Source organism: Pinus tabuliformis, chromosome 6 (genome assembly GCF_031772625.1).
Source record: "Pinus tabuliformis cultivar Carrire ecotype Pingquan chromosome 6, CPIR1, whole genome shotgun sequence".
Lineage (NCBI taxonomy): Eukaryota > Viridiplantae > Streptophyta > Pinopsida > Pinales > Pinaceae > Pinus > Pinus tabuliformis.
The window spans coordinates 794,503,211-794,513,993 of NC_142292.1; the positions used below are offsets into that span (position 1 = coordinate 794,503,211).

General features: G+C 39.9%; 1 non-coding gene across 1 annotated transcript; it reads right to left on the bottom strand.

Annotated features, from left to right (window-relative positions):
- Positions 1-4,813: 4,813 nt before the first annotated feature.
- TRNAK-UUU (transfer RNA lysine (anticodon UUU)) lies at positions 4,814-4,886 on the bottom strand. Its single transcript has one exon. It is a non-coding gene; the product is annotated as a tRNA-Lys (tRNA).
- Positions 4,887-10,783: the final 5,897 nt, after the last annotated feature.

Consider the following 10,783-nt stretch of genomic DNA (forward strand, 5'->3'; position numbering starts at 1 on the left):
CCTGTGAAACCAAAATCAAATATATCTCCTAGTGTTCCATTCGGCATGGAGTCTATCTTGCATAGAAAAAATAAAAACTGAAAAACATATTTACAATATCAAGGCTTTAAAGCCTTGAATGAAATAAAGTTTCAAGAATCGCCCATTAACCAGGCCGCCAAAGACATCTTCTCCTTCCAGAATTTATAGAATAAAGGTATTATTCTAATGAATCTGGGAGATGACAAACGGACCTATCCATAAGGAGTCAAACTTACCATGATTAACTTTCTTTTCCTTCAGCACATCCCATTTGAGAACCCAGTCATCAACTTGGAAATTATCCATTTTTGTCTTCCTGTAAAAGGTTTCTTTGATTTTCTTCTAATGAACTTTTGACTTTTCAACTAGCTGTTGTCTGATCTGCTGTAATTCAACCAGGTTATTCATTATCCTTACCATGTCATTCATTTCATCCTATTCTTCTTGAAAGAATTTGGCCACAGGGAAAATAATATGGATAGGAAAAACAACATTAGCACCATAAACTAGCTTAAATGGAGAATTACCTATGGACTTCTTGTTGGTAACTTCATAAGCCCATAATGCAAACTTCAACCTAGAACCCCATCTCTTTCTATTGTCCTCCAACTGTTTTTTTATTATCCTTACAAGAATCTTGTTATATGATTCTAAGAGGCCATTACCTTGAGGATAATATGAGGTAGAATGCACCAATTTAATGCCCATGGATTCACTCATGTCCACCAATCCTTATACCTTGAAATTTGCTGCATTATCAGTGACTAGTTTGGTTGTGCACCCAAATCTAGTGAAAATGTTCTCATTCAAGAACTCTATGACAACTTGATGATTAGCATTTTTAGTGGGTATGACCTCAATCCATTTGGTGAAATAATTACTAGCTAGCAAGATCCATTTGTGTTGGCCAATGGAATGTGGATTAATCTCACCTATGAAGTCGAGGCCCCACTACTGGAAGGGACTATTAACGTGTACTGGCTTCAAGGGTAGAGATTTCAGCTGTTGTTTTCCTGCAAACCTCTGATATTTGTCACAAGATTTCACAAAGGAAAACAAATCAGAGAAAAGAGTAGGCCAATATTACCCAGCTCTCAGAATTTTGTGGGTTGTGGTTTTCCAATAATTATGCCCTCCACAGATGCTAGAATGTAACTATTGCATAACTTCCACAGATTTTCCTTTATCTAGATATCTCAAGAGGATTCTTGATCGGTCTTTCCAATAGAGCAGGTTTTCATTAATGCATAATTTGGCTAATCTAAGCTTAATGGCCTAGGCTTGACTTCAGCTAAGCCCTGGAGGGACTTCTAGCTTCTGCAAAAAATGAACTATGCTGGAATACCATTCACAGGTGGCTATATTTTCAGCCAAACACTCATTTTTCTCTTGCTCTTCTGCTGCTTCCTCTGTCTGTTCATCACCTGAATTCGAACCCATGCAATTAATATCTAACAAACTGCAATTTTCCTCAACCATAAGTTTAGCCAAGCCATGGCCTTTGACAAGCTTAGTGGGCTTCACCTCTATGTTAAACTCTATGAATTTTGCAATCCATTTAGCTCTCTTTCCATCAATATCTAGCTAAGTTAAGACATCTTTTACTGAGGCTGAAAGTACATATACAACCACTTTGAAATGCATAATATAAATTCTGAATGCCTTTAAATATTTTATGAGAGCATAAGCTTGTTTTTCAATAAGGTCATACCTTAGTTTAGCATCCCTTAGAGTTTTCCTTAAAAAGGCCATGGGGTGCTCTACACCTTCATCATTTTTCTACAACAGAACTGCTACAAGTGTATCATAAGAGGCAAAAGAGAAGATATAAAACTCCTTGGTGTAATCTAGGCTGATTAGAGTGGGAGCTTCCATGATAGCTTGTTTGATGGATTGAAAAGAGCTTCTTGCAGCATTTGTCCATTTTATTTCTGAATCCCTTCTTCAACATGGAAGTGATGCGCTTCACTAGTTCTGCAAAGTTTGGAATGAACCTCCTTACAAAGTTAATCTTAGCCAGGAAAGGTTGAATGTCCCTTTTTGACCTTGAGATGGACAATATCTGAATTTCTTGAGCTCTTGCTGGATCAATCTTCACACCTTCAGATGAAACAATATGTCCCAGAAGTTTGTCTTCTTCTAGAGAAAAATGTGACTTCTTTGGGTTCATAGAAATTGCAAACTATCTGCACTTTATAAACACCTTTTCAAATGCTACAAATTGTCCTTATGAGTTCTAGAAAAGACTATTATGTCATCAAGGTAAATAAGGGCAAATTTGTCCTTCTCTCCCATAAAGGCTATGTCCATGGCCCTCTGAAAAGTATCCCCAACATTCATGAGTCTAAAAGGCATCTTGGAGTACATGAAAGTGCCCCAAGGAGTAGTGAAGGCAGTGTTTTCCTGATCTTCTGGGTGTATAGCAATCTGATTGTAACCTGAAAATCCATCTAGGAAAGACATGACTCTAGCCCCTGAAACCTTTTGTAGCAAGTGTTCCATTTTAGGCAGCGGGTAGTTGTCTTTTATAGAGCATTTGTTTAGATTCCTGAAGTTAGCACAAAGCGTGATTTCTCCATTCTTCTTTCTTACTACCACAAGGTTAGTTATCCACTTTGAATACCTTAGGGCAACTATGATGCTAGCATCAAACAACTTCTTGATTTCTTTCTCAATCAAAGGCAATAAGAGAGGGTTGACAGGTCTTATTTTCTGCTTAAAAGGGATGGTGTTCTTCTCTAGATGAATCTTATGCTGAATAATGATTGTGTCATAGGTCTTGAGATCACTGTATTTCCAAGTAAAAATATCAGTATATTGCTTCATCAGGGTGCAATACTTGGAATTCTGGGCAGCAGACAAGCGAGTGGATAGATTTATGTATTTTGAATGGGTTGGAGTCCCTATATTATGTTTATGAACAACAAACTCAATTTCTATTTTGGCAGGCTTATAAGGTACATAATTATGATCAAACAGCTTCTCTAGGGGTTGAGGTTTTAGGGTTTAGGTTTTGGGGTTTAGGTTTTAGGGTGTATGGTTTAAGGTTTATAACAATTTAGTAAATTCTTTAAATAAACACTTAAATAAAAGTTACAAAATGCTTTTAAAAATGTTATAAAATGCTTGGGGTTTAGGGTTTAGGGATTAGGGTTTGGGGTTTACGGTTTAGGTTTTATAACACCTTAGTAAATTCTTTTAATAAACACTTAAATAAAAATTACATAACTATTTTTAAAATGCTATAAATTTTTGAGGGTTTAGGGTTTAAAGTTTAGAGTTTAGGGATTATAACACTTCAGTAAATGCTTTTAGTAAACATTAGCATAGGGTTTATGGTTTATAAGACTTTAGTAAATGGTTTTATTCAGGGCTTAAATAAAGGTTACAAAATTCTTTTTAAAATGATATAACATGCTTAGGGTTTAGTGTTTACAATTTGGCCTTTGGGGTTGAGGGTTTAAGGTTTATATGACCTTAGTAAATTATTTTAATAAAGACTTAAATAAACTTTCCAAAATTCTTTTTATACTGTTATAAAATGCTTGGAGTTTAGGTTTTGGGTTTTATGTTTAGGGTTTAGGGTTTAGGTTTTAGGGTTTATAACGCTTTAGTAAATGCTTTCAATAAACATTTAAATAAATGTTACAAAACCATTTTTAAAATGTTATAAAATGCTCAAGGTTTAGGGTTTAGGATTTAGGGTTTAGTGGTTGTGGCTTTGGGTTTAGAGTTTAGGGTTTATAACACTTAATTAATTGCTTTTAATAAACACTTAAATAAGAGTTACAGACTCCTTTTTAAAATGTTATAAAATGCTTATTGTTTATGGTTTAGAGTTAAGTATTTCAGGTTTATTATTTGGGGTTTAGGGTTCAAGGTTTTGAATTTAGAGTTTATAACACTTTCGTAAAATCTTTCAATAAACACTTAAATAAAATTTACAAAACAATTTTTGAAATGTTATAAAATGTGTTGCATTTATGATTTAGGGTTTAGGGTTTGGGTTTTAGGGTTTAGGGTTTAGGGTTTGGGGCTTAAGGCTTAGGGTAGAGTGTTTAAGGTTCATAAAATGCTTAGGGTTTAGGGTTTAGGGTTTAAGGTTTAGGTTTTAAGATTTATAACACTTTAGTAAATTCTTTTTATAAACACCTAAATAAATGTTACAAAACACTTTTTAAAATTTTATAAAGCTGAATTTTAAGGTATAATCTATCTAGATAAATTTTAAGGTGATCAAATCCGATTGAATTTGGCCATCCTAGAGCCTTGAACCTTGAACCTTCGGCCAGCCTTGAACCTTGAACCTTGAACCTTCGGCCAGCCTTGATGGTGCCCCATCACCCCACCTTCAAACCCACATCCCAAAGAGCCCTCCAAGGAACCCGCCAACAACCCCTTAACCGCCAACAACCCTGAAGGATTAAATTTTATACCACTACTGCACTGAACTCCGACTTATCACCCCAAATATCTCCGCCAACATCCCGAAGATCCCGCCAACATCCAACTTCATTAGCTCCACCAACATCCTGAAGACCCCGCCAACATCCTTAAGTCCCACCAACATCCCGAAGACCCCGCCAACATCCCACTTCATAGGCTCTGCCAACATCCGAATTAGCTGAGCCAACATCCCGTGATGGATGTTGACCTTTCTTTTGCTCGACCTTTGTGATTATAGATGTTTTCTTTCTTCCTAAAATTTCCTAGGACCAATGACTTTTAATGCAAAGTTGATTCATGTTTACATATTCCACATTTAAGCTGGGTCATCCACAGACGTGGCAGCTAGGCATAGCAGGACTCGAACCTGCGACCATTAGGTTAAACCCCCTAATGCTCTACCACTGAGCTACATGCCCCTATTGATTCTGATAAGACCTGAGCCTGTGGCACCAACACCTGAACCTTCGGCCTGAACACCTGATTCTGAGAACACCTCCGGTGGTGGCTGTCCCATCCTAAATGATGGGAACATTTACCTCCGGGGTTGGGGTTGGTTTCCTGATGCTTGGGAGGGAAGCTTGATTAGGGTATAGGGTTTAGGATATAGGGTTTAGGTTTTAGGGTTTAGGGTTTATAATAATTTTGTAAATTCTTTTAATAAACACTTAAATAAAAATTACAGAACCGTTTTTAAAATGTTATAAAATTTTGAGGGTTTAGGGTTTGTGTTTTAGGGTTTAGGGTTCAGGGTTTTAAGTCTAGGGTTTAGGGATTAGAGTTTAGAATTTAGGGATTATAACACTTTAGTAAATGCTTTAAATAAACATTTAAATAACACATTTTAAAATGCTATAAAATTCTTAGGGTTTATGGTTTACAGTTTAGGGTTTAGGGTTAGGGGTTTATGGTTTAGAGTTTAGGGTTTAGGGATTATAGCAATTTAGCAAATGTTTTTAATAAACACTTAAATAAAAGTCAGAAAACATTTTTAAAACTATTTTAAAATGCTTAGGGTTTAGGGTTTAGGGTTTGGGGTTTAGGGTCTAGGGTTTAGGGTTAAGTGTTTGCGGTTTAGGCTTTAGGGATTAGGGTTTACGGTTTAAGGTTTATAACACTTTATAAAATGCTGACGGTTTAAGTTTTAATATTTTAAATTTAGGGTTTAGGGTTCTTGTTTTAGTGTTTATAACACCTTAGAAATTGTTTTAATAAACACTTAAATAAAAGTTACAAAACAATTTTTAAAATGTTGTAAAATTCTTAGGGTTTAGTGTTTAGGATTTGTAGTTTAGGGTTTATGACTTAGGGTTTGTGGTTTAGGGTTAAGGGTTTAGGGTTTAGGGTGTAGGGATGAACCACCCCACCTGAAGTGGGTATCCACTGCTACCTATTACATGTAATGCATTCATCCTGTTGAACCTCAAGGAGTTATGAAGAAAAATAAATAAAAGAAAACATGTTTATGGAGAAGGGTGGAAAAACAAAGGTCGGGGTATCTCATGTACCATAGTTTTCTCCCTCCTACACTCACATACCCAAGTGTGGTCTTCCCTTGCTATAGATACTGATAAAATTCTTAGGGTTTATCGCTTAGGGAATAGGATTTGGGGTTTAGGATTTAGGGTTTATAACATTTTATTAAATTCTTTTAATAAGCACTTAAATAAAAGATACAAATAGTTTTTAGAATGTTATAAATTCTTAGGCTTTAGCATTTAGGGTTTAGGGTTTATAACACTTTAGTAAATGTTTTTAACATACACTTAAATAAAAAGTACAAAACACTCTTTAAAATGTTATAAATTATTTGGGGTTTAGGTTTTAGGGATTAGGGTTTAAATTTTATAAAACTTTAGTAAATTCTTTTAATAAAAATATAAAATAAGTCACAAAACACTTTTTAAAATTTTATGAACTTCTTAGGGTTTAGGTTTTAGGGTATAAGGTATAAGGTTTAGGATTTGGGGTTTAGGGTTTATGGTTTATAACACTTTAGTAATTTGTTTTAATAAACACTTAAATAAAAGTTACAAAACACTTTTTGGAATGTTATAAAAGCCTTAGGGTTTATGTTTTTTGGTTTAGGGTTTAGAGTTTAGGGTTTAGATTTTATGGTTTGGGGTTTATAACACCTTAGTAAATTATTTTGATAAAAACTTAAGTAAAAGTTACATAATTCTTTTTAGAATTCTATGAAATTCTTAGGGTTTAGGGTTTATAAGACTTCAATAAATTCTTCTAATAAACACTTAAATAAAAGTTAAATTTCTTAGAGTTTAGGGTTAAGAGTCTAGGGTTTATAAGACTTTAGTAAATCCTCTTAATAAACACTTAAATAAAAATTAGAAATTTTTATAGGGTGTTACAAAATGCTTAGGGTTTAGGGTTTATGGTTTTGGGTTTGGTGTTTAGAGTTTAGGATATAAGGTTTACAACACTTTGGTAAATGATTTTAATAAACACTTAAATACAAGTTACAATATGTTTTCAAAATGTTATAAAATTATTAGGGTTTAGTGTTTAGGGTTTAGGGTTTTGGGATTAGAGTTTAGGGTTTAGGATTTAGGGTTTCAAGTTTAGTGTTTAGGGTTTAGAGTTTGTGGCTTACAGTTTAGGATTAAGGGTTTATAACACTTTAGTAAATTCTTTTAATATACACTAAAATAAAAATTACAAAACGCTTTTTAAAATGTTATAAAATGCTCAGGGTTTAGGGTTAAATGTCCATAGTTTGGGGTTTAGGGTTTAACACTTAGGGTTGATGGTTTATTATTTAGGATTTAGGGTTTATAAGACTTTAGTAAAAAAATTTAAGAAACACTTAAATAAAAGTTTCAAAATACTTTTTAAAATATTATAAAAGGATTAGGGCTTAGGGTTTGGGATTTAAGGTTTAGGGTCTAGGGTTTAGGGTTTAAGGTTTGGGGTTTTCGGTTTAGGTTTAAGGTTTAGTGTTTAGGGTCTACAACGTTTTGGTAAATTCTTTTAATAAACACTTCAATAAAGGTTACAAACCAATTTTTAAAATGTTATAAAATGGTTAGGGTTTATGGTTTGTGGTTTAGGGTTTAGGATTCGGGGTTCGGGGTTTAGGATTTAGGTTTTCAGGTTTAGGGTTTATGTTTTTGTTTTTAGGGTTTATGGTTTTGTGTTTATGGTTTAGAGTTTTTAACACTTTAGTAAATTCTTTTAATAAACATTTAAATAAAAGTTACAAAATTCTTCTTAAACTGTTATAAAATTCTTCAGGTTTATGGTTTAGTGTTTAGGGCTTAGGGTTTATGGTTTAGGGTTTAGGATTTTGCGTTTAGGTTTGCGGGTATATGGTTTAAGGTTCAAAACAATTTATTAAATTCTTTTAATAAACACCTAGATAAAAGTTACAAAACGCTTTCAAAAATGTTGTAAAATGCCTACGATTTAGTGTTTAGTTTATAGGTTTTATTGTTTAGAGTTTAGGTTTTGCAGTTTAGGGTTTATAAAACTTTATTAAGAGCATCCCCGTGTCTTCTCCACCAATAACTCACCCTACCTCCCCTTCTCTCTCTACCACCCTCCCTCTCCCTCTCTCTCTATCTCTCCCACTATCTCCCTTTCTCCCCCTCTCCCTCTCCCTCCTTCTCTCTCCCTCTCTCTCTCTCTCTATCTTTCTCTCCCTTCTCCCCTCTCTCTCTCTCTCCCTTTTCCTCTCCCTAACCCTATCCTCCTCTCCGCCCAATCTCTCTCTCCTCCTCTCACTCTCCTCCTCTCTGTCTCTCCCTGTCTTCCTTCCCTCCCACCCCTTCTCTCTCACCCTCCTTCCCCAGTCTCTTTGTCCCTCTCTCTCCCCATACCTCCCCCTTTGTCTCTCCCTCCCCCTACCACCCCCTCTCCCTCCCTCTCCCACTTCCTTTCCCCTCCCCCTCTCCCTCTCCCAGTCTCTTCCCCTCCCCCATCCCTTTTCAACTCTCTCCCTCTCCCCCTCTCGCACTCTCTCTCCCTATCTCTCTATCTCTCCCACTATCTCCCTATCTCCCCCACTCCCCCTCCCTCTCCCTCTCCCTCTCCCTCTCCTCTCCTCTCCCTCTCCCTCTCTCTCTCTCTCTCTCTCTCTCTCTCTCTCTCTCTCTCTCTCTCTATCTATCTATCTATCTATCTCTCTCTATATATATATCTCTCTCTCTCTCTCCCTTCCCCCCCTCTCTGTCTCTCTCCCTTCCCCCCTCTGTCTCTCTCCCTTCCCTTCTCCCTGACCCTATCCTCCTCACTTCCCCATCTCCCTCTCCTCATCTCTCTCTCCTTGCCTCCCTTCCCTGCCACCCCTTCTCTCTCCCCATCGCTCCCCATATCTCTCTCCATCTCTCTCCACATCCCTCCCCCTTTGTCTCTCCATCCCTTCCTCTCTCCATCTCCCTCTCCCTCTCTCTCCGCCTCCCTTTTGCCTCCGCCTCTTCCTCTCTCTCTACCTCTCCCTCTCCCACTCTCTTCCCCTTCCCCTATACCTCTTCCGCTCTCTCTCCCTCTCCCCATCCCCTCTTTGTTCCTATCCCTATATATCCCGCCACCTATCTCTACTTCCCCCTCTCCTTCATCCTATCCTCCACTCGCCCCCCATCACCCACTCCTTCTCTCCCTACCATCACATCCCCTACGACCCCTTCTCTCTCTACCTCCCTCCCTCTCTCTATCCCTCTCCCCCCATCTCTCCCCCCACCTATCCCTACCTCCCCCTCTCCCTCCCTTCCTCTCTCCTTCCCCCTATCCCTCCCTCTCCTATTCCCTTGCCCCTCCCACTCTCTCTCTACCTCTCCCTCTCCCATTCTGTTCCCCTCCCACTATCCCTCTTCCGCTTTCTCTCCCTTTCCCCCTCTCACTCTCTCTCTCCCCCTCCACCTCCCCCTCTCTCCCCCCACATATCTCTACCCCCCCTCTCCCTCACCCTATCCTCCTCTCTCCCCAAATCTCCCACCCCTTCTCTCCCCCTCCCATCACTCCTCCTACCACCCCTTCTATCTCCACTCTCTCTCTCTCTCTCTCTCTCTCTCTCTCTCTCTCTCTCTCTCTCTCCCTCTCTCTATCTCTCTCACTATCTACCTATCTCCCCCTCTCCATCTCTCCCTCTCTCTCCGTCTCTCCCTTCCCTCCTCCCTCTCTCTCTCCATTCCCCTCTCCCTGAACTTCTCCTCCTCTCTCTCGCATCTCTCTATCCTCCTCTCTCTCTCCCTACCTCCCTTCCATACCACCCCTTCTCTCTCCCCCTCCCTCCCCATCTCTCTCTCCCTCTATCTCCCCATCCCCCCATTTGTCTCTCCCTCCCTTCCTATCTCCCTCTCCCCCTCCCCTCTCTATTCCCCTCCCTATCTCTCCCCCAAACTATCACTACCTCCCCCTCTCCCTCACCCTATCCTCATTTTTCCCCTATCACCCACTCCTTCTCTCCCCCTCCCAACACTCCCCCTACCACCCCTTCTCTCTCCACCTCCCTCCCTCTCTCTCTCCCTCTCCCTCTCCCTCCCTCTAGCTCTCCCACTATCTCCCTATCTCCCCCTCTCCATCTCCCTTCCTATCTCTCTCTCTCCCCCTTCCCCTCTCCCTGATCCTATCCTCCTCTCTCCCCCATCTCTCCATCTCCTCCTATCTCCCCCATCTCTCTCTCCATCTACCTATCTCCCCCTCTGCTCTGCCCTTGCCCCTCCCCCTCTCCCTCTCCCTCTCTGTCTACCTCTCCCTCTCCCACTCTCTTCCCTTCCCGCTATCCATCTTCCACTCTCTCTCTCTCCCTCTCACCCTCTCTCTCCCTCTCCTCATCCCACTCTCTGTTCCCCTCCCCCTCTCTCCCCCCACCTATCTCTACCTCCTTATCCCTCTCTCCATCAATCTCCCACCCCTTCTCTCCCCCTCCCATCACTTCCCCTACCACCCCATCTCTCCCCACCTCCCTCCCTCTCTCGCTCTTGCTCTCCCTCTCTCTCTATCCCTCCCACTATCTCCCTATCTCCCCCTCTCCCCCTCTCCCTCTCTCTCTCTCCCTCCCTTCCCCTCTCTCTGTCTCACTCTCTCTCTCCCCATCCCCTCCTCTCTCTCTCTCTCTTTCTTCCCCTACTACCACACCTCTCTCTCTCTCTCTCTCTCTCTCTCCTACCACACCCCCACTCCCTCTCACACCCCCACCCCCACTCCACCCCCCCTCTCTCTCTCCCCCTCCTACGACACCCCCACTCCTCCTCTAACCCCCACTCCCTCTATCGCTCCATCCCCGTCTTTCTCCCACAGCTTACTCTCATTATCTCTCTTGCTCTCATTATCACCATCATATCATCAAACAACCTAATTT